Genomic DNA, 22,516 nt, shown 5'->3' with positions numbered 1-22,516 from the left:
TGGACAAGTAAAGCATATAATGGGAGAAGTGCCCCAGGTTCTGCCCTGTTCCAACAGCCGACGTCTGAGAAGTCTGCTTTCTGGTGTTTGTTGGTTTGTTTGTTGTTTTTTGTTTTTGAGACAGAGTCTCACTCTGTTGCCCAGGCTAGAGTGAGTGCCGTGGCGTCAGCCTAGCTCACAGCAACCTCCAACTCCTGGGCTCAAGCATAAAAGAAGACAGTTCTCCCATTTGTGACACCATGGATGGGCCTGGAATACATTATGCTAAGTAAAATAAGTTAGTCACAGGTTAAGAAATACTGCATAATTCCTTTCTTTCTTTCTTTCTTTTTTATTTTTTGTTTTTTTTTTTTGAGACAGAGTCTCACTCTGTTGCCCAGGCTAGAGCGAGTGCCATGGCGTCAGCCTAGCTCACAGCAACCTCAAACTCCTGGGCTCAAGTGATCCTCCTGCCTCAGCCTCCCAAGTAGCTGGGACTACAGGCATGCGCCACCATGCCCGGCTAATTTTTTCTATATATATTAATTGGCCAATTAATTTCTTTCTATTTATAGTAGAGACGGGGTCTCGCTCTTGCTGAGGCTGGTTTCGAACTCCTGGCCTCAAGCAATCCGCCCGCCTTGGCCTCCCAGAGTGCTAGGATTACAGGCGTGAGCCACGCGCCCGGCCCGAAGTCTGCTTTCTGAGAGGGTCGGGCTCTAAAAGCTGATGTTCTCAGAGACTTCAGGTGTGGGACTCCATGGAAAGAAGGGTTAGGGGTAATCCCAGGAGAACCCCGGTGTGAACAGGCAGAGCTTACTTTTGTTTTAGTTTTCTAGGGCTGCCATAACAAAATATCACAGCCTGGGTGTGGTTTAAACAAAGGTATTTTATTTCTCACAGTTCTCAGAACCCACATAGATAGATGAATGGGTAAATAGAATGTGATATATACCTACAATGCAATAATATCCAGCCCTAAAAAAGAAGACAGTTCTCCCATTTGTGACACCATGGATGGGCCTGGAATACATTATGCTAAGTAAAATAAGTTAGTCACAGGTTAAGAAATACTGCATAATTCCTTTCTTTCTTTCTTTCTTTTTTGTTTTTGTTTTTTTTTTTTTTGAGACAGAGTCTCACTCTGTTGCCCAGGCTAGAGTGAGTGCCGTGGCGTCAGCCTAGCTCACAGCAACCTCAAACTCCTGGGCTCAAGCAATCCTCCTGCCTCAGCCTCCCAAGTAGCTGGGACTACAGGCATGCGCCACCATGCCCGGCTAATTTTTTCTATAAATATTATTTGGCCAATTAATTTCTTTCTATTTATAGTAGAGACGGGGTCTTGCTCTTGCAACTCACGCTGGATAACAGACTTAAACCTAAGGTATGAAACTATTAGAATTGTTGAGGAAAATGTTGGAAACACTCTCCTAGACATCGGCCTAGGCAAAGAGTTTATGAAGAAGTCCCCAAAGGCAATCAAAGCAGCAACAAAAATAAATAAATGGGACATGATCAAACTACAAAGCTTCTGCACAGCCAAAGAAATAGTCATGAAAGTAAACAGACAACCTACAGAATGGGAGAAAAATTTTGCATCCTATGTATCCGATAAAGGGCTAATAACTAGAATATACTTAGAACTCACGAAAATCAGTAAGAAAAAATCAAATAACCCTATTAAAATGTGGGCAAAGGACTTTGACAGAAACTTTTCTAAAGAAGACAGAAGAATGGCCAACAAACATATGAAAAAATGCTCATCATCTCTAATCATCAGGGAAATGCAAATCAAAACTACAATGATATCACTTAACTCCAGTGAGAATGGCCTTTATCAAAAAGTCTCCAAATAACAAATGCTGGCGTGGATGTGGAGAGAGAGGAACACTCCTACACTGCTGGTGGGACTGCAAACTAGTTCAACCTCTGTGGAAAACAATATGGAGATACCTTAAAGCAATACAAGTGAATCTACCATTTGATCCAGCAATCCCATTACTGGGCATCTACCCAAAAGATCCAATGACACTCTACAAAAAAGACACCTGCACACGAATGTTTATAGCAGCACAATTCATAATTGCAAGGCTGGAATAATTGCAAGGTTGTGGAAACAGCCCAAGTGCCCATCAATCCAAGAATGGATTAATAAAATGTGGTATATGTATACCATGGAGTACTATTCAGCTCTAAGAAACAATGGTGATATAGCACATCTTATATTTTCCTGGTTAGAGCTGGAACCCATACTACTAAGTGAAGTATCCCAAGAATGGAAAAACAAGCACCAGGTATACTCACCAGCAAACTGGTATTAACTGAGTAGCACCTAAGTGGACACATAGGTACTACAGTAATAGGGTATTGGGGAGGAGGGAGGGGGTAAGGGAGAGGGGGGCAGGTATATACATACATAATGAGTGACGTGTGCACCATCTGAGGGATGGTCATGCTGGAAAATCAGACTTGTGGGGGGGAGGGGGGGAAAGGGCATTTATTGAAACCTTAAAATCTGTACCCCCATAATATGCGGAAATAAAAGAAAAAAAAGTAAAAGCAGAAAAAATCCTACAGAAGACAGAAGATTCTAAAACTATCCTGGACAAATAAAGCAACAGGATCAGATATTTAATAGGCAGATACCACCATGATTTTAAGTATCAAATAAGACAATGCTTCTCATTTAATTCAACATCATTGAATAGTCAACATAGTCCTCTATACTTTTTGTCTGAATTTTCAGTAATAAACAATGCTGCTTTTGTAATTAATTAATAAATATAAATTACAAGTTAAATTTAATTCTTTAGTTTTTCATATAAAAAATTCAACACTTTTATCTAGGCTCATGATGCAATCACTACCAATTTTAAAATTAATGGTTAGAGACTTAATGGTAGAAAATTTACACTACACACACACACAGCACATAAATTCATTTACACAGATATAAACATGCATGTACACACACACTCAAATACACAGCCATGTACTTATACACACGTAGACAATCACATATACAATCACTGTTGCATACACATTCATGAATACACTTGCCACATACAAACTTCCACTGACATTCATGAACACTCACAAAATATCAGTTGTACTCTTTCACCATGGAGTTCACATGCATGTGTGCATCTCAATAGCACATTCTTATACAGAAGCATAGCTGTATCTCCAGACTTCTGTGTACCTGATAAGGCATGTCTTTCCACATTTTATAACCCTTCTAACCCTCCAACTACCCAGAAAATCAATAGTGATAGTGTCTAGCACTTAAAAGTGCTATATGCACTGCCTCCTAGGAGGAGACCTATAGGGGGATAGTTTAAGTGTTTGGGAGAGTGGCAGTGTGTGTGTGTGTTTACATGTGTGTGATAGATGAGAACAGAAAAGAGACCACAAGGAAAGGACGGAATAAGAAAAAAATGGAGGTACAAAGAGCCTGGGGGTCATGGCGTGTATAGAGTACAGGTAAGAAAGAGGGCAGACAGATAAAAGGCAAAGGATATTAAATGCTGGTTAGGAAATAAAGTACAATACCAGCTTGAAGAATCCAAGGGGACAAAGAAAGTTAATATATGGGGGACATTGGGATGTGGAGTGATAAGAAGAGCAAGAGTCATGGGGAAAATAGTGCTAATGAGGATGGGGTTTAATAGGCAAAAATGAATGGTCAGTGGAGGGGAGAGGTTAACATACGGTGTGGATAGAAGGGAAGCACAGATGGGGTGGGCCAATCTTGGAGGATAATCATGGTCCAAGATAGACGGAGAGTGTGTGATGGGAGCCAGATCTTGGGGGAGGTAATGGGCATGCAGGGAGGCAAAATGTGCAGAGGACAAGGAGGGAGCTGTGGAGGGTAGTGGGCATAAGTGAGCTGCAGAGGTCACAAGGGAGAGTCAGGGATTAGGGGGCCAGGTGTCATGGATGAGGGTGTGCACTGGTTTCACAGAGAAGAGAAAGATGCCTGAACATTGAGAACTGGGGAGTTGAAACCTAGCAACATAGAGGACCTGGGGAATGAGCTGAAATATTGGAATTGGAAGTGCATATAGGTAAAAGGAAGAAGAGCACAGATGATGGAGTTTGCAGGGCTGAGTGAAGGTGAGGAGGTTCTGACTGAGTTTCCCACAATAGAGGTTCCAGAGGGACAGATATCACGGATGTCTCAGGATAGAAGTGGAAGGTAGTAAAAGTCTAGAAGGGTTGGGTGGAAGTCAGAGAGAGGGCAGAGGTTTAGTGGCTCTCTAGAGGTCACAGGGTGGAGGGGTGAAGGATATAGACAGGAAAGATAGAAGTGGAGTGAGAGGAGGGTTTGGCTAGGGGCTGATGCGGGTGGCAGAAAACAGACTGGAGGCCAGTAATTGATTTCCTCATTCGTCATTCTCTCATTTATTGTCAAATCACAAAAGTCATATGTGCCTTCTAATTTCAACTCAGGAAGCAAAAATCTTGCTTATATAAAATATCACCCAAAATCCCTTAAATTAAGCATACAGTAGAGGACAACAGCAAAAATTGTAATTGAATAGTTGAATTTTAACTGAATAATGGCATTTTCTCTTTTCTTTTGGGGTACCACATAAACAATGTGACCACAAGTTTTGGAGGGGAGGATTTTTACTGATATGCAGCATTCAATGCTGCAAAGAAGTGTCACTCCAGCCTTTTGGAGTATCTGCTATATATAAAGAAATTTAGGGCTGGTCCAAAGGTAGTGAGTTATCTCACGTGATTGTTCACAGTCAGTTACAGATTGAACTCCTTGTTCTACTACTTTCCCCCCTCCTCACTACTGCACTTGACTAGTCTTAAAAAAAAAAAAAAGAAATTTAGGGCAGGCATGGTGGCTCACACCTGTGATCCTAGCATTCTGGGAGGCTGAGGTGAGAGGATGGCTGGAGCCCACGAGTTTGAGGTTGCTGTGAGCTAGGCTGACGCCACAACACTCTAGCCGGGGCAACAGAGTGAGACTCTGTCTCAAAAAAAAAAAAAAAAAAAAAAAAGAAGAAGAACTTTAGTGGCACACCAAATCTTATGCCCCAAGACTGATGTGATAAAAATACCTTTTATTATGCTATTTCTAGACACCTCAAAGAGATACAAGTAGAACTATCATTTGATCCAGCAATCCCATTACTGGGGATCTACCCAAAAGAACAAAAGACATTCTATAAAAAAGACACCTGCACTAGAATGTTTATAGCAGCACAATTCATAATTGCAAAGATGTGGAAACAACCCAAGTGCCCATCAATACATGAGTGAATCAATAAAATGTGGTATGTGTATACCATGGAGTTCTACTCAGCCACACAAAACACCAGTGATATAGCACCTCTTGTATTATCCTGGATAGAGCTGGAACGCATTCTATTAAGTGAAGTATCCCAAGAATGGAAAAACAAGCACCACATGTACTCACCATCTGCTATTAACTGATCAACACTTAAGTGCATATATAATAATAACATTCATCAGGTGTCAGGCAGATGGGAAGGGGGAGAAGGAGATGGGTATACACACACCTAATGGGTGCAGTGTGCACCATCTGGGGGACGGACACGCTTGAAGCTCTGACTCAGGTGTAGCAAGGGCAATACATGTAACCTAAACATTTGTACCCCCGTGATATGCTGAAATTAAACAATTAAAATATCGTGCTATTTCCAAAATATAACACCTTCATTCTAAGTTTTCTGTGCTATTATAAGCTTACATTTGTAAGATATACCATAAAAAATAAAACACAATAAGATCATTAAAAATTTTTAAGGTTATATTCCTCCTTGCTTTTTATTTACATGAAACCATCACTAGAGATAGAAAGTGGTAATCATTCTGTAAACATATTTATCGTTTTTAAAGATTAATTTTATTGCCACAAATTTACACATCTCATAACAACACAGACAAATCTTCAAGCCTAGTGGTAATATTACCTGGGTGGTTATGTTATTTTACATGCTACAAGTGATTTTACCATTGTAATTAAGGTGACTAATCAGCTGACCTTAAAATAGGGAAGTTGTCCTGGGTTATCTGGTAGAGTTGAAGTGAACTCAAGAGCCCTTAAGCAGAAGGAGGAAGTAGAAGATGTGGTAGAAGAGAAAAAGTGGGATTTGAAACATATGAGTGGGATTTCAGTTGATATTGCTGGCTTTGAAGGTGACATATAGGTTAGGGCAAGAGGAAAGAGTAAGAAGGAAATAAATTCTGCCAACAATCCAAGAGATCCTGGAAATGAATTCTTCCCCAGAGTGTCAAGAATAGAGTCCAGACTTGCTGACAGGTTGATTTTAGCTAGTGAAAACTTAGAGTACCCAGGTAAGCCACAGACACTTTAGATCTAATAAATCAAAGAAAATATTAATAAATGGGCAGTTTGTTAAGATGCTAAGCTGGTAAATTGTTCTATCAGGAATATAAAAGTAATACATATAGATGCAAATTTAATAGCAAAATATTTAAACAATAAAGAAAAGTCAGTCTTCATTAATTTCCCATGATATTATTTTGATCTCTAGGTATAATAATTTTCATCATTATGGGGTATCCTTTCTTCTGCAGTTTGAGAATATATCTAAAACTGTATCGGCAATGGCACTATTAACACACATATATACACACACCACATTCTCTTTTTGGCTAATGTTTCAGAGGCGGAGAAATAAGGGTTTTCAAGTGACAAAAGGATGTCATTTTCCAAGGAGGAGAGGACATACCATCTGACCTGGGACTCAAGATTTGCCTGAGAAAGAATAGTTTTTTCTTCAGGTACTCAAAGAACTCAACAACAACAACAAAATTCCACTTAAAAGTGGACAAAGGACATGAATAGACATTTCTCAAAAGAAGAAATGCAAATGCCCAAAAGTTATATGGAACAAAGCTCAATATCAGTAAGCATCAAATAAATGCAAATCCAACCACAGTGAGATATCATCTTACCTCAGTGAAATGGCTATTATTAAAAAGACAAAGATTAACACATGTTGGCAAGGATGCAAAGAAAAAGGAACTCTTATGCACTGTTCTTGGGAATGTAAACTAGGACAGCCATCATGGAAAAGAGTATAGAGATTTCTCAAAAAACTGAAAATAGAATCACTATTTGATCCAGCAATCCCACTAGTGGATATCTACCAAAGGCAAAGAAGTCAATTTATCAAAGGGACAACTGCACTGACATGTTTATTGCAGCACTAATCACAATAGCAAAGATATGGAACCAACCTAAGTGTTCAACAATGGATGAACGAATAAGGAAAATGTGGTGTATGTACACAATGGAGTGCTATCCTGTCATAAAAAAAGAATGAAATCATATAATTTGCAGCAACATGGATGGAACTGCAGGGTATCATCTTAAATGTAATAAGCCAGGTACAAAAGGACAGTATTGCATGTTCTCACCTATATGTGACCGCTAAGAAATATTGATCACATGGAAGTAGAGAGTGGAAAGATGGATAACAGAGACAGCAAAGAGTCATGGGGAGGAGGGAGCATGAAGGAAGTGGGTTAAAGGTAACAAACATACAGTAAGAGGGAAGGAATAAATTCAGTGTTTGCTAGCAGAGCAGAATGAGTATACTTAACAAAAATGTATTGCACTCAGGCGCTGGACACCCCAAATCCCTGACTTGATCACTACACAGAATTTCACATGTACCCCATTCATTCATGCAAATAAAATCAAGAATTTATTTGAATAAAGTACATGCAAACTACCAATAAATGAATAAACTTTTTGTTAAAAACTAATATGAAACCACACACATTCACCTAGACCTAAACAGGATCAGGATCACCAATATCACTGTCTTCCACCTCCCCATCTTTTCCAACTACAAGACATCTGGAACAAAAATGCACGTGGAGTTTTCATCTCTCCTGGTAACAATGCCTTCTAAAAAAAATCTCCCAAAGGACTTGCCTGCGACTGTTTTAGAGCTTTTTTATAAAAGTAGAAGTACCCCTAAAATAATGATAAAAAGTGTAATATAGTAAATACAAAAACCAGTAACATAGCCATTCATTATCATCAGGCATTATGTACTGTACATAATTGTATATGCTATACTTTTGTACCACAGGTAGCACAGCAGTTCTGCTTACACCAGCAACACCACAAATACATGAGTAATGGGTTATGCTACAATGTTAAAATTGATAGACATCACTAGGAAATAGGAATTTTTCAGCTACGTTATTTATTATGGGACCACCATCATATATGTGGTTCATCTTTGACCAAAATGTCATCATGCAGTGCATGACTTTAAATATTTGGGTGAATATGTGTATGTGAGTGTGCATACTGTGTGCTTATGTATATATGTGAGTGAATATATGTATTTGTATGTATGTGTTTGGAGTGTCAAAATCAAATAAAAACATAGAGATGATTCTCGATGCAAATGCTTTATTTGGGAATGTCTATGAAAACAGCACAGCAAATCAGAGCTTACACACAGAATGGGGTGATGACAGGTATGTCTGAAAAATACAGAAAAGCTTGGAAGATTTATTACACAGAGAAATGTTAGGTTTTATTTTGAAATAAGACTCATTATTGGTCAGGCACGGTGGCTCACGCCTGTAATCCTAGCACTCTGGGAGCCGAGGCGGGCGGATTGTTCGAGGTCAGGAGTTCGAAACCAGCCTGAGCAAGAGCAAGACCCCCGTCTCTACTACAAATAGAAAGAAATTAATTGGCCAACTAATATATATATATATATAATTAGCCGGGCATGGTGGCGCATGCCTGTAGTCCCAGCTACTGGGGAGGCTGAGGCAGAAGGATCGCTTGAGCCCAGGAGTTTGAGGTTGCTGTGAGCTAGGCTGATGCCACGGCACTCACTCTAGCCTGGTCAATAAAGTGAGACTCTGTCTCAAAAAAAAAAAAAAAAAAAAAAGACTCATTATCACTAGGAAAAGTTTCCAGATCTGGAAAACTCTCACTGGTGAATGACAGCAGTAGGTAAAACCAGCGTTAGAGTAGGCAGGTTGTTTCAGCAGCTACTAGGTAAAACTGGCTTTAGGATTACAGCTGGCCACATCAGCTGAATGTGGAGATAATTCTTGGAGTAGGTGGTGCTCTGTGCCCCAAAGGCATTCCTTCCCGACCCCCCCCCCACTGCCTTTAGACTCTGATTTAGGTGGGGACGACAAAAATAACCTAAATTGCACAATGAATTTTTACAGGAGTATGCACTGTCAATCATATGGCTATATTCTATGACTTGGAAATAGAATATGTGCACTGTGAAGAATAAGCCCAAAGTGATGTCAGCAGGTCAAAGAAGGAAATGACTAATTAAGTTAATACAAAATATGAAAATGTATGAAATGGCTTTACAGGTTTGATTTGCTGTTTTCTTTAAAACAATCACTATCCCATTTATGGCTTCTCCATGTGCTAGGCATAATCACATGACACTGCTGTGTCTGTCCTGTAAATGCTATACTAAATATAGACGCCCAGACAAATATCATTTTTCTGTAAGCGAGCCTTGGGCAGAGACCAAGAGGTGGGCTGTGTAGCAAAAATTCGCCCTTTCCAAAGTGAGGTCTGGCCTTTGCCCTTGGCTACTGGGAAGGGATCTCTAGTCCCTTGAAATGTCATAACTTAAAGCAGTCTCTTTGTTTTCCTGGGAGCTTGGACACCAGACAATCTAACAGGGTGAGGTATGAGGATGGCCGTGGGCCACGGGGCCAGCCCCGGGAGGAGCTGGGGACTACACAGCCTCCACACGGGCAGCATGCAATGGAGCTCCAGGAACAACTCTGGGCACCAAAGCTTGGGAGAGCTTCCCTGGCCGACGGCATCTGTGAATACCGTCTCATGTCAATGCTAAGAAAGCAACACACTGTGACGGCATGGAGTGTGGACAAGTGGAAGCTCAGCTTTTGGTACTTTTCCTGGGATCTGCCTTATATGCTTCCTGCTTTGGCTGATTTTAATCTGTATCCTTTCTTCATTATAAACTGTAACAGTGAGTACAATAGTTCCTAGTTAGTTCTGTTTGTCCCTCTACAAAATTGTCAAAACTTACATCACACCTTTAGAAGTGAAAAAAAAAAAAAAAGAGAGAGAGAGAGAATAAAAACAAAAAAAAATTTTTTTTAAAAGAAAGGAAAAAAGTTGTCAAAACTGAGGGTGGTTTGGGGAACCACCAAATTTGCAAATTTGTCAGAAATAATGGTGGTCTTGTTTAAACTATGTTCCCCTTAACTTCTCAGTTGCCCTAAAAACACTCACAGTGGGGAATGGTTTAGTGGACCTCAATAAAATTGTGGATTTGTCTGTTGTAAAATCCAAAGGATTGATTTTCACCATTAAATTTTATATTTCTTCAGTAATTATATAACCAATGGATAACCAATATTCATTATTTTTCTAAGCAAAATAAGTGCAAATAAATCTAGTAAGCATTCAATGCTATTGAATTGAGAAGGTAGCACTGGCTTACATGATAGATAAAAGAGTAATAGAATGTGCCAGTTAAACCATCTGATGCTGGTTCATTTATTTGTGAGAGAATGTTCTAAACATCTCTCCTTCTTCTAGGGATAGTGACCTGTTTAGACTTCCTATCACTGCTGGAGTCCATATTAAACTACATTTTCTTAGACTATTTTCATATCATCATTTCCAAATTCATAGCATTTAATTGTACAAACTAGTCCAATGATGTCTAATGTAAATTATTGATATAATGTTTTTCCTTTTACCGCCTTAGACATCCTTCTCAGAACTCTGTCTGATTTTGTTCACCTGATGAATACTTAAACATGGTACAGCTTAGGGATTTGAAAATTAATAATTATTACACCAGACTTGTCTATGAAAAGAAAATTTAAAAAATAAAAAATAAATAAAAAAAAATAAAATTAATAATTAACTTAATTTTGGAGAGAACTCAGGAAAGTGGGAAATGCAGGGAGACACACAAACCTCTCTGCATGTCCCTCAGGGATCAGATCTCAATATTTCTTGCTCCCTCCCTAAGAGACCTTGTCTGCCTTCAGGGATCATGAAAAGGCAAGCCTCTCCCAAACAGTTCGACAGTCCCATATGAAGACACTTACAAGAACTTGAAATTGCTTTTGGTAATTAGCAAATAAAAAAATAGTTTTCAGAAGTGTTCTTTAGCTCCCAAAGCCTGCACATGTCACTGGCGCAACAGGTGAGATAATAATTGCCCTTCCGAGGGGAGGAGAGGCCACACACACAGACCTCACCTCAGGGTCCGCTGCCTGCCTCCCTCATGGACTGGCTGCCATGACCTTCATGCCGAGCCCACCTCGGGAGAAGGAAGAAGTCCAGTCAGCAGCTTCTTTTCCAGTTGAGATGCAAAGTCTGTAAGAAAAGGATGTCTGAGTAAGTGCTCATGCCTGGAAAAGGGATTCTTCTGGGATAGAAATAGAGTGAGTGGCAAAGCTAGACATGGAGAAGGAATAATTCCTTAGCTATGAGCTGAGTTAGAATAAGGAGAAGGGTCCTAGACCCTGTGCCACTCCTTAATGGCTCCTAGTGTAATTTAATAAAACTCTCACTGAGCATGATTGTTAGTGAATGATTCAAGTGATAATGAAACCTGATATCGCATTTTGAAGGTAATTAAAGTTTGTAATAAATAAATCTGCTGTTCACATTCCCTTACATAAATCATAGACTAAATTTTCAGTATTTTTATTATAGATGTATTTATAATTCCTTCATGCTTATAATAAAGATTAGGATGGAACTATAAGAATTACCTAATCCTGTGCAGATACGATGATCTAAATTTGTTTTTGGAATAAAATATATTTCTGTGTAAATCTAGAGCCACTTAATGGAGGTAGTAATTGTGTGTCTACTGAAATATCTATGCTGTAATGATTATGGTGAGATTGCATTTCCTCTTAAAGTTAGGAATACATATAAGGTATAGTTAACACTATATTTATGGATAGTAGACAATAGTTGTCATGACTCAGTATGTCTTGTGTCATTTCCTCTGACTTAATATTCTAATATATTAATAATTACCAAAGTCACTTTTTCCTATTGTTTGAATGTATACATTGCATAAGATTTCATATTCTCCAAATTCCACTTATATGTCTCTTGTAATATTTTTTACAAATCTCTCTGCATTACTAATAGTTGAATTTAACCTAGATATTAGCAATAGATAATTATTTAGCCAGAAATAAGTAATAACTTAGCTTCTATCCTACAATATTTTATCACATATTAGTATTTCATGTTCATAATTTAGGGACAAAGGTATATTGCTCAATCATTTCATTAATAGATACCAGTATATTTTTGTTTCTGAAATAACAGCAAATGAATCCTTCTACTGCAAAACTAATATTGAGTTAGTCTTATATTTATTAAATCAAACTTGTACACAGGGAGGTTTCTTGTAGGATTAGACTGTAATTAGTACCCTACATGTTATCAAGATCTTTGAAGCCTTATTCATATTTGATATTGGTCTGTAGAATAAAATTTTACAGCAAAATGGAAAATTTTTACATACCAAATATATGCATGTATGTGTAATACATACCCAAGTTATACTATAAATTACCATCAATGTAAATTAAAATGGCAAGTTATAAAAACAAAACATAGGTCTAGATTATTTGAACACATAGCCAATATCATCCGTTAGATAATCACAGTGCTTAAGGCATTGTCTTTACACCCATCCAAGCCAACTTGCAGTCTCCACTGTATTCCTAACCAGTATGTGAATTTAGACACATCATTTAAGCTCTCTAGGATCCCCATGTCTTAACAATGAAAACAATGCTAGTGTCCACATCATATAGTTCTAAAAGTCAAAGAAGGTACCATAAGTACAGCATTATAGCAGTGGTACATATATAGTAAATACTATTTAAAATATATATGAGGCTCTGGGAAGCCTCTTAACAAAATAGTACCTTAAGTTAACACCTTAAGTAAGTGTTTCTTAGTGAGAATACTGGATTTAATTGATATAAATGTAACCCATACCATGAGTCCCCTTAGAGTCCTCTGGCTCTGATGATAACAGTTCCTACTGGCAGAATGACCTCCAGATGTTTGGCAATTGGAATGGTCCACATATCTCAGACTATAGTTGGACATTTTCTCTCTTCTTTATAATTATTGTTTCCTTTATTGCAGTGAGTGCAGGTTGAGGTCCATGTATATAAATCTTAAGCATCTGATTATAGCCATTTCATGTTCATTCATTTTACAGGTGTAAAGCCAGCAGCTTTTAGGTTGTAGCATATCCTTAAAGGTTTTGGATATGAATTTGTTTTCTATCTTCACAGAGATGGCAGGATATGTCCTATACTGAGTTTTCCATTTTTCTCTGCTATACACCCTAATGGTGGTAAGTATCATTTTTGCCTATGTGTATGGTTTTCAAATGGAGCAGAAAAAAAATAATGAAGATTTAGGATACTATTCTACTGAACTTCATGACAAAAATCACAACTCACAACATGCAACGTTGTTCTTATTCCCTGCTATTTCATGTTTGGCCTTCTGATCTGGGCCTGTGGCCACATAAATGTTATCCTGTACAGATGCAAGCAGTAGATTAAACATATTCACAGAACAATCTTTGCCCCAGCTACTACTTCCAACTTTTTTTTTTTTTGGTGCTATATATTTTTTCAATTAAGAAAATGTATACCAGTTACAAGTGCACAGCTCAGTGGAATTTCACACACATAAAAACTCACCATTTTATGCAACACAATCAAGAAACATCATTGCCAGCCCCCCAATATCCTCCTTGTGGCCCTTCTAAGTCCCTACCCTCAAGTGTTTCATTCTGTTGGGTATGTTTGAGGAGAGGAAGTGTTGGGACATAGGTTTACATCTATTCTAACATTTAAGAGTTAGATCACTTTTACCTGTTTTGTACTGTATATTAACCCTTGGCACTTGCTTGCTTTTTTCTCGATTCCTCTATTCTACTTGGGATTTAACTTTTTAAATACCCCAGATTTTACAAAGCGTGGCAGTAGAATAAAAAACTGGAGTTTCTTTTCATACATCTTATTTATTTGGATTTTTTTATATTTCAAATTATTGATACATTCAAAGAGTAATTTTAATCTCTATAATTTTTGCTAACCGTGTCAAGTCACACTCGACATGAGAGTGCAAACGGTTAATGAAATCGTACAGCAATAACTCTTTTATATTTGGCTTTTATTCCATATGTTTTTTGTGAATGTATTACTGACATTCACTAGCATTGCTGCATAGGATTCCATTGTGTGAATTAATTGAGTCATTCTACTGTTAATGGGAAAGTGGATGGTCTTAGTTTGGGGCTATTAGGACTAGCACTGGTACATAAGTTCTGGGATTTATTTTTGATGACATATAGAAACTTCTTTAAAATATATTCATAAGAGTTTAATTATAGGGACATTGGATTATATCTGTTTTGCCTAAGTAGATACTACCAGTTTTCCAAAATGTACCAATTTTAACACCCATTGGCAGTGTATGAGATTCCTGGCTTACCCATATTTTTGCCAAAACTTCGTATTTCCTGACATTTTTATTTTAGATTCTTGGTTGGTATATGATAATACCACAGTGATATTGTTTGAATTTTTGTGATTACTAAGGATGTTGAACATTTTCTGTACTTATTATTCATTAAATGATGTCTGCTTTTTGAAGTTTCTGTTAGAATGTTTTGCCTATATTTTATTCTACTGTGTAATCTGTAAGTGTTCTTTACACTACATACACAGCTTTCTCTCTATTCATGCGTATGCCTTTTGATGAAAGCCAGCTGTTAAGTTAGTTCGTATTTTTCTTTATGGTTAATGGATTTTCTGCTGTTTGAGAAACATTTTCTTATTCTAAGGCCACAGATACATTCTTTTTATTATTCCAAAAATTACAATACTTATAATTTAGATCAGCAATCCATTTAGAATTGATTTATTGTATGATGTGGATAGTGACTGAGGTTGTTTTTGTATTCCCATATGACTGAAAATATCAGTTTATTTTGAAAATGTAGGATTATGCTTTTTTAAAAATTTTCTCTCACTTTTCATTGCTTCCCCCAGGTTAACACCACCTCATCCTTAGTGCTGACTTCCATGAAATATACTGGCAATGCTCTAAATCTCTACGTGCATCTTGGTATTTTTGCCAATCTCACAGGAGCGCACAATGACAGTTACTGTTAATGTCAAAAATCTTTAAAGAGGCTATTTTTGCTCAGAGCAATGATTGTTACCATAATTTAAAGGAAAATGTGCTGAATTACAGAATGGCCTCCAGGGATTTGGCAATAAGAATAATCTTCTTAACTCAGAGTACAGTTGGAATCCTGGGCAATTTCTCTCTTCTTCACCACTATCTCCTCCTTCACTACAGCAAATGCAGGTTGAAGTCTACAGATTTGATTCTCAAGCACCTGACTATAGCCAACTCCTTGGTCATTCTCTCTAAAGAAGTTCCCCAGACAATGGCAGTTTTTGGGTTGAAACATTTCTTCAGTGATATTGGATGCAAACTTCTTTTGTATGTCCAGAGAGTGGGCAGGGGAGTGTCCATTGGCACCACCTGCCTCTTGAGTGTCTTCCAGGCCATCATGATCAGCCCCAGGAACTCCAGGTGGAAGGATCTGAAAATAAAAACCCCAAGGTACATTAGCTACTCCATTCTCTTCTGCTGGATCCTGTACATGGTGGTAAATTTTATTTTTCCTGTATATGCATTTGGCAAAGGGGGCAACAAAAACATCACAAAGAAAAGAGATTATGGATACTGTTCTAGTGTAGGTCCTGACAAAATATTAGACCCACTCTATGTAGCATTATTTGTAGTCCCTGAAGTTTCATTTTCTATGTTCATAATCTTGTCCAGTGGCTCCATGATTTTCACTCTGTACAGGCACAAGCAGCGGGTCCAACACATTCACAGGATTAATGCATCCTCTAGATCCTGCCCTGAGTCCAGAGCCACCCAAAGCACCCTCGTCCTCGTGACCACCTTCATATCATTTTTCACTCTCTCTTCCATCTTTCATGTTGTTCTTTTATATAATCCCAGTTGGTGGTTAGGGAACATATCTGCCTTAATGTCGGTGTGTTTTCCAACTGCCTGCCCCTTTGTTCTCATGAGCCGTGACTCCACTGTATCCAGGCACTGCTTTGTCTGGGTAAGAAATACAAAATCTCTAGTCCCAGCTACTTGGGGGGCTAAGGCAGGAAGCTCACTTGAGCACAGAAGTTCAGGGCTGTAGGTCACTATGATCGTGCCTGTGAAAAGCCACCGCACTCCAGCCTGGGCAACATAGTGCTATCTTGTCTTTAAAAAAAAATCTCTAACCCCCCGTAACTATGTAAATTGTGTGTTTTTGCACAATGTTCAGTTTTTTAGTCATTTATCACCATTGAAATGTTAATGCAGAAACTTAAGGAGGAGCTACATGTCTTTCTAAGATAGACCATAATGAATATTGAGGTTTCTGGTTCATTTTGGGACCTGCATGGGCATACCAAAGGTGAATAAAGCAGGTTGTCCTCATCCTGATGCATAGAATCCTGTTGATAATACTCTTAAATGTTGCTTGAGGCACATTAAATGGATTAGGTTCCAGCTTTTCAAAAGCAGTTCCAACAGAGTGGTGTACTCATGGGAAATTCTGTCAGCAGCATATACAGTGAATAAATGCATGATGGATATTCTTGGAAGACAATTCTCCACAAGTTTGCACAGTTCTTGTGGGAAGCAGCATGGGCAGATTTTGTTCTAGAATGTATTTTATTGTATATCTGTGCAAAAAGAACATCAGAACATAGGGACAGTGTCACTCTCTGGAACTGTAGAAAGACTTGCTTCCTGTACAGGGAAATAAAGGTGATGTCTGTCTCCAGGGCAACGGGCGTGGCGGGTTTGCTAGCAGTTCCTTTTACAAGTATGCTCAGGGTTCCTCAGGTGTGATGCAAACTCATGGCATGTGTAGCATGCCTGGGCCTCTTCACACCACTCTGATTGGAACTGTGGTTTTTGATAAGGGAAATGGCTACAATCAGGATATCCATGCTCTTGCTGTGTCATAAGTAATTAAGTCCATTGTTTTTAATCCACATCCATGAAAGTTGTGTGTTCTGCCACCATCTATAACAAAGCTGCAGGCTAATCTCAGACTTTCATAGTTTTTGAAAGTACCTATAGGCATGATTCAAAATGAGAGAGAGAGAGAGAGACAGAGATCCCTAACTATTCTCTTAAAAAGGTGGATTCACTATTCTCTAAATCACAATAAATTTAAGTGTTCAGGCCTTAGGGTATATTCTTGGAAGAACCAATTTCTCTTTATCAAAATGGAGAAGAGTATATGTTGTTGGAGCAGGTAGAGACATGGAAGAGATCAGAGTAGGACCAGTAGGTGGGGCATTGCATAGGTAAGGAGGAAGATATGACAGGCCTCATGAGTAGAGCATCCTAGAGGGACTTTGAAAAAAAATTATTATAAAAGGATATTAAATTGTTTACTCTCAAGTTCCCTGGTATCTCTGTTCCTGTCACTATTGCAATATCTTCAAAAAAAGTCATATGGATCATTGATATTTTTCTGTGAAGACAGACTCTTTTGGGAATATTGGAGGGGGCTTGAGTTTTATGTCTGTGTTATGGAAGCCAAAGTCTAACTTTATGGGGAAGGCTGAGGTGAGAACATAGGAGATCCTGAGATCGTAAACCCTTAGGAATTAGCACAAATTCCTGGGAAAACTTCAGCATGCAAAGGCTATGGAAGTGCTGTGGTAAAAGCTAAGATCTTCAAGAGGCTGCACTAGATCTAGCTGATTTCTGGGTTATATGTGGAATATAGTTACCACAGAGAATATGTCTTCTCTGATGAGGAAAAGAAATTGAAATAAAGGGAAGTCCAGAGGAGAGCAGAGACATTAAGTTGGCCCTGCAGGGTTGTAATCTACTAGACTAGACAGTGGTGCTGGGAGTATCATATATTTTTACTATCTTGACCCAGTTTTAAAGCCCTGGCTAGAGGCTGGTCAGTTTGCCTTCGATATTAGCCAATTATTAAGTCCACACCCCAACCACAAGTGAGACTTGTGGCATTTTAATTTGCCCTAATCCCATCCCCATCTCCTTAGCTCTTAGGTACCCTTGAAAAGCAACTACCTTGTAACTACACTAACAGTGAAACCCTGCACTTCGCCAGCCACTGGAGGTGCAGGAATGGCTCTGGAACACCTCAAAAGTCCCCATCTCCAAAGAATTCTCACTATTTAACCTGTCTTGTAGCATACTGAAGACAGTTCTGAGTTTTCCTCTATTTGACCTGACTCAGAGCTTTATCTGTGTGAACCCTCCTACCCATAGGGCATTTGTCAAAAACAGTTGGTGGCAATTGTTTAACAATGGAGTGTTTGGGGGAGTGAGAGTGTATGGCTGTGTGATAGGTGGGAATAAGAGGAGGGCGCAGAAAAAAGGGGCATAGGCATGAGAAGACAGTGCAGAGAGCTGGGAGGGTAGGGTAGAGAGAGTGCAAGGAAGAGAGAAGGCAGACGGATAAAAGGCAAAAGGGTGCTAAACATTGATTTGGGGTTAAAGCACAATGCTGGGTTCAACATTACAAGGGGGTATATTGTGCAAGGAATTCAAGCATATGGGGGTATTAGGGTCTGGATGGGTAAGGAATGCAAGGTGTCTTGGGAACAAGGGGATAATGGCAACACACAGCTAAGAGCAAAAGTGGGTAAAGGGTCAGTGGTAGGGATGGGAGAAAACATATAGTGTAGGAGGAAGGGAATACAGATGAAAGAGGCAGACCTTACAGGATGATAATGCACCAAAGCGGACGGAGTGTGGGTAAAGAGATGGAGCCTGGGGGCAATAATAGGCACAGGAAGTGTGATGGTTAACTTTAGGTGTCAACTTGACTGAGTTAACACATACCCAGATGGCTGGTAAAGCATCATTTTGGGATGTGTCTTTTAGGGTGTTTCTGGAAAAGACTGGCATTTCAATCAGTGGAGTAAGTAAGGAAGATCTGCCCTCACCCAAGCTGGGAGGGCACCATCCAATTGACTGAGGCAGAGGGCAAAGTTGAATTTGCACTCTCGCTCTTTCTCTCTCTCTCTCTCCTGGAGTTGGCACACCATCTTCTGCCCTTGGACATCAGAAACCCAGGTTCTCCAGGCTTCAGACTGTCATGGCCCATTTACAGAAAGGAGGCCAGAATACACAGAACACAAAACACAAACACAGAACACAAAGAAAAATGCAGACACATACAGATGGTTGATTCGAGTACCAATACACCAGGTCCGTTTTATTTTTATACTCTAAAAAATTAAAATTAGTTTCTTGTATGTAACCACCCAGGCATTTCAGCAATGGCCATAAATTCTGGAATATGTAGCCTTAGGGAAGCAGATATCCCCTGGCTCAGAATTTCCAGGTGGTTGCTCTAGACACCAGGCATAGATCACAGACTGAGATTAGCAAGGATGGGCAAAGTAGCCACGGGGGCATTTCTCATCCCCAACTTCTCTTAGGGTGATCCCCAAGATCTTAGGCTGATCCCCAGAAGCTGTGCATGGCTAAGGTCGCCCCTCCCTTGAGGGGTCTTACCCGTCACTGACTAACCAGCCATCTTATGGGGCTCAAGCAGCAATCACAGGAACAATGTGTTTATCATGTAGCCTCCAGGCCCCCCAAGAGCTGCTGGGCAGCTCTTGCTTACTTGCTACTCAGGTCCTTTGTTATGCCTCTAGGCAACAGCCTTGTTTATCACAAGGACCTTGTCCAGAGCACATTGCTTTTAAACGCTCTGGGCAGAACATGTACATTACTCACTAAATTTAATTCTTAAACTAGGAAAATATATGTCAGTCCCCTACATCAGACTATGGGACTTACACCAATGGCCCTAGGTTTGGATTGGACTGAGCTACGCCATGGACTTCTCTGGTTCTCCAGCTTATAGACAGCACATCACAGGACTTGTCAGCCTCCATAATTGCATAAGCCAATTCTTATAATCCCCTCTCACATATCTATATTTATGTATCTATGTATGTTTAATACATATATACTATTGGCTCTGTTTCTCCGGAAAACTCTAATATAGGAAGAAAAACAAAATGGGCACAAGACAATGAAGGGAGCTGGGAAGAATACTGGGCATGGACAGGCCAAAGGGCCCTGGAGAAAAGGTCAGGGCCTATCCGGTTGTGTGTAATAGGAGCGGTGTGCATTAGATTCATGGGGGAGTTGAAAAGCCTGAAAGTTAAGGACTGTGGCATTTGAGGGTGTAGGCCATAGGGGACACAGGGAATGGGCTGAGATATTGGAACTGGGAGTACACACAGGACAAGAGAAAGGACAGCATATATGATGTAGTTTGCAGAAGTGACAAAATGTAAGGAGGACTGGACTGAGGTCTCTGGCGTAGGAATCACAGAAGGATGGAAGTCAAAAAGGTCACAGGATGACGGTGGAGAGGGCAATACAGAAGACTAGAAGGGTTGGGGGGGTGAGGGTGATGGAGGTTTAGTCACAGGAGTGGAGGAATGAAGGATGTAGCAGGGGAAGACACAAGAAGTGGAGAGACAAAGCACAGAGCTGGGGTGATGCGGAAGTCACTGAATCACCCTGATTCATTAATTCCCTTATTTACGATCAAATCACGAGTCATGGATAATTTCCGAACCTGACGGTCGGACCCTTGGCCTTTCATCGCCTCAGACCCTTGTAATCACTGCCCGCCTAAGTGTCCATCTAGCACGAAATCACCAGGACTGCGAGTGACTGAATCAAAAGAAACTCCCAGAACACTGTCCTTGACACACGCCCCTCGTCCGGATCCGCACCCAGAATCGGGCTCTTCAATCCTGAGCTTCTCAAGACTCCGCAGGCAGCTACCAAAGGCTGAACCCACCTCCAAACAACTTCCGGTTCCGGTGTCTGGCGCCGTAGGCCCGCCTCGCCGTCGCTAGGGTACCGCACTGAGAGTACCGCGACCTCGGGCGTTTCCGTGAGTTCGAGTCCCGGTCGCCCGCTTGGCTCTGTGAGGTAACGTGGCCACGCCCACCTCGGAGTCCCTGACCGCCGCGGCCGTAACGGCACTGAGAGAGGAAATTGTGAGCACTTTGGGGCACCCTATTGCCTTTCCCTCCTCGTTGTCGGTCAGCAGCATTGTGCAGAGTATATTTTCAGAGGCCAGAACCTAAACGAGCCCAACGAGGAGCGGCTTCTTGTCAGCCCTTTAGGCAAAACGGAGATGGCGCCGCCGCTAGCCGTTAGGCAGGAACGCCACGGGGGCGGCCATCTTACAGGAAGTCCGGTGTCCGTGGGGCGGCGCAGATCCCGGGCGGACTCTGGATTGCCCAGACATTACAGGGAGGCAGCGGCCACAATGCGGACAAAGACACTGGCGACTTCGAGTCCTGGTGAGGTTTGGAAATGGGGCAGTCTAGATGAGGACTGCCGAGTGACTGGATCACAGTGGTCAGAGAACTGTTGAAGGGGCACAGCCAGCGGTGGGGATGGTGCTCTATAAACTGAATGAATCCAGGGACCTGGAAATGTAGCTACCTCTGGCTGGGAGGGAAAGGGGTGAGGCTTCAGATATATGCAGGCATTTCTTTAAAAAAACCACAAGAGTATTTGAGAGTATTTAAGTAATAAGATGTTATTGTATGGCACCGTTCCCAAATTAAAAAATAAACAGCACACTTAAGAAATACCAGCTATTGGCCAGGCGCGGTGGCTCAGGCCTGTAATCCTAGCACTCTGGGAGGCCGAGGCGGGTGAATTGCCCGAGGTCAGTAGTTCAAAACCAGCCTGAGCAAGAGCGAGATCCCATCTCTAGTATAAATAGAAAGAAATTAATTGGCCATATATATATATAAATATAATATAAAATTAGCCAGGCATGGTGGTACATGCCTATAGTCCCAGCTACTCAGGAGGCTGAGGCAGGAGGATTGCTTGGGCCCAGGAGTTTGAGGTTGCTGTGAGCTAAGCTGACATCATGGCACTCTAGCCCAGGCAACAAAAGTGAGACCCACTCTGTCTCAAAAAAAAAAAAGGTTTTTAAAATTTTGCTTTCAATTTTTCTCAAATTTTCAAATTTAAGTAACCATAAAAATTATCAAGGAATTTGTAATCTCTTGGAGAGAGAAGATGTGGACATTTAAAAAAATAACTTGTTTCTAAGATGCTTAAGTACTATTAAGAGCAGTCCTTCCCCCATCCCTTGAAAAACAGTATGTTCCTTGAACAATAAATTACCATATACCTTTGACCCAGTTACTCCATGTCTATTTTACCTAATGTAGATATTTATATCCCTTGACTAGATTAGCTGGGGTGTAAAGATACAACTTAAAGATACAAGCTCAATGCCCTCTCCAGGAGACCAAACTTTTTCTGCTTTGTTTACCACGGTGACCTCAACTCCTAGGACAGGACCAGGTACAAAGGAAGCTATTTGTTAAATGAACG

The sequence above is a fragment of the Microcebus murinus genome, chromosome 32, assembly GCF_040939455.1.
Source record: "Microcebus murinus isolate Inina chromosome 32, M.murinus_Inina_mat1.0, whole genome shotgun sequence".
NCBI classification, from domain to species: Eukaryota; Metazoa; Chordata; class Mammalia; order Primates; family Cheirogaleidae; genus Microcebus; species Microcebus murinus.
The sequence above is the reverse complement of the archived record's forward strand: the minus strand, read 5'-3'. Positions refer to the sequence as shown.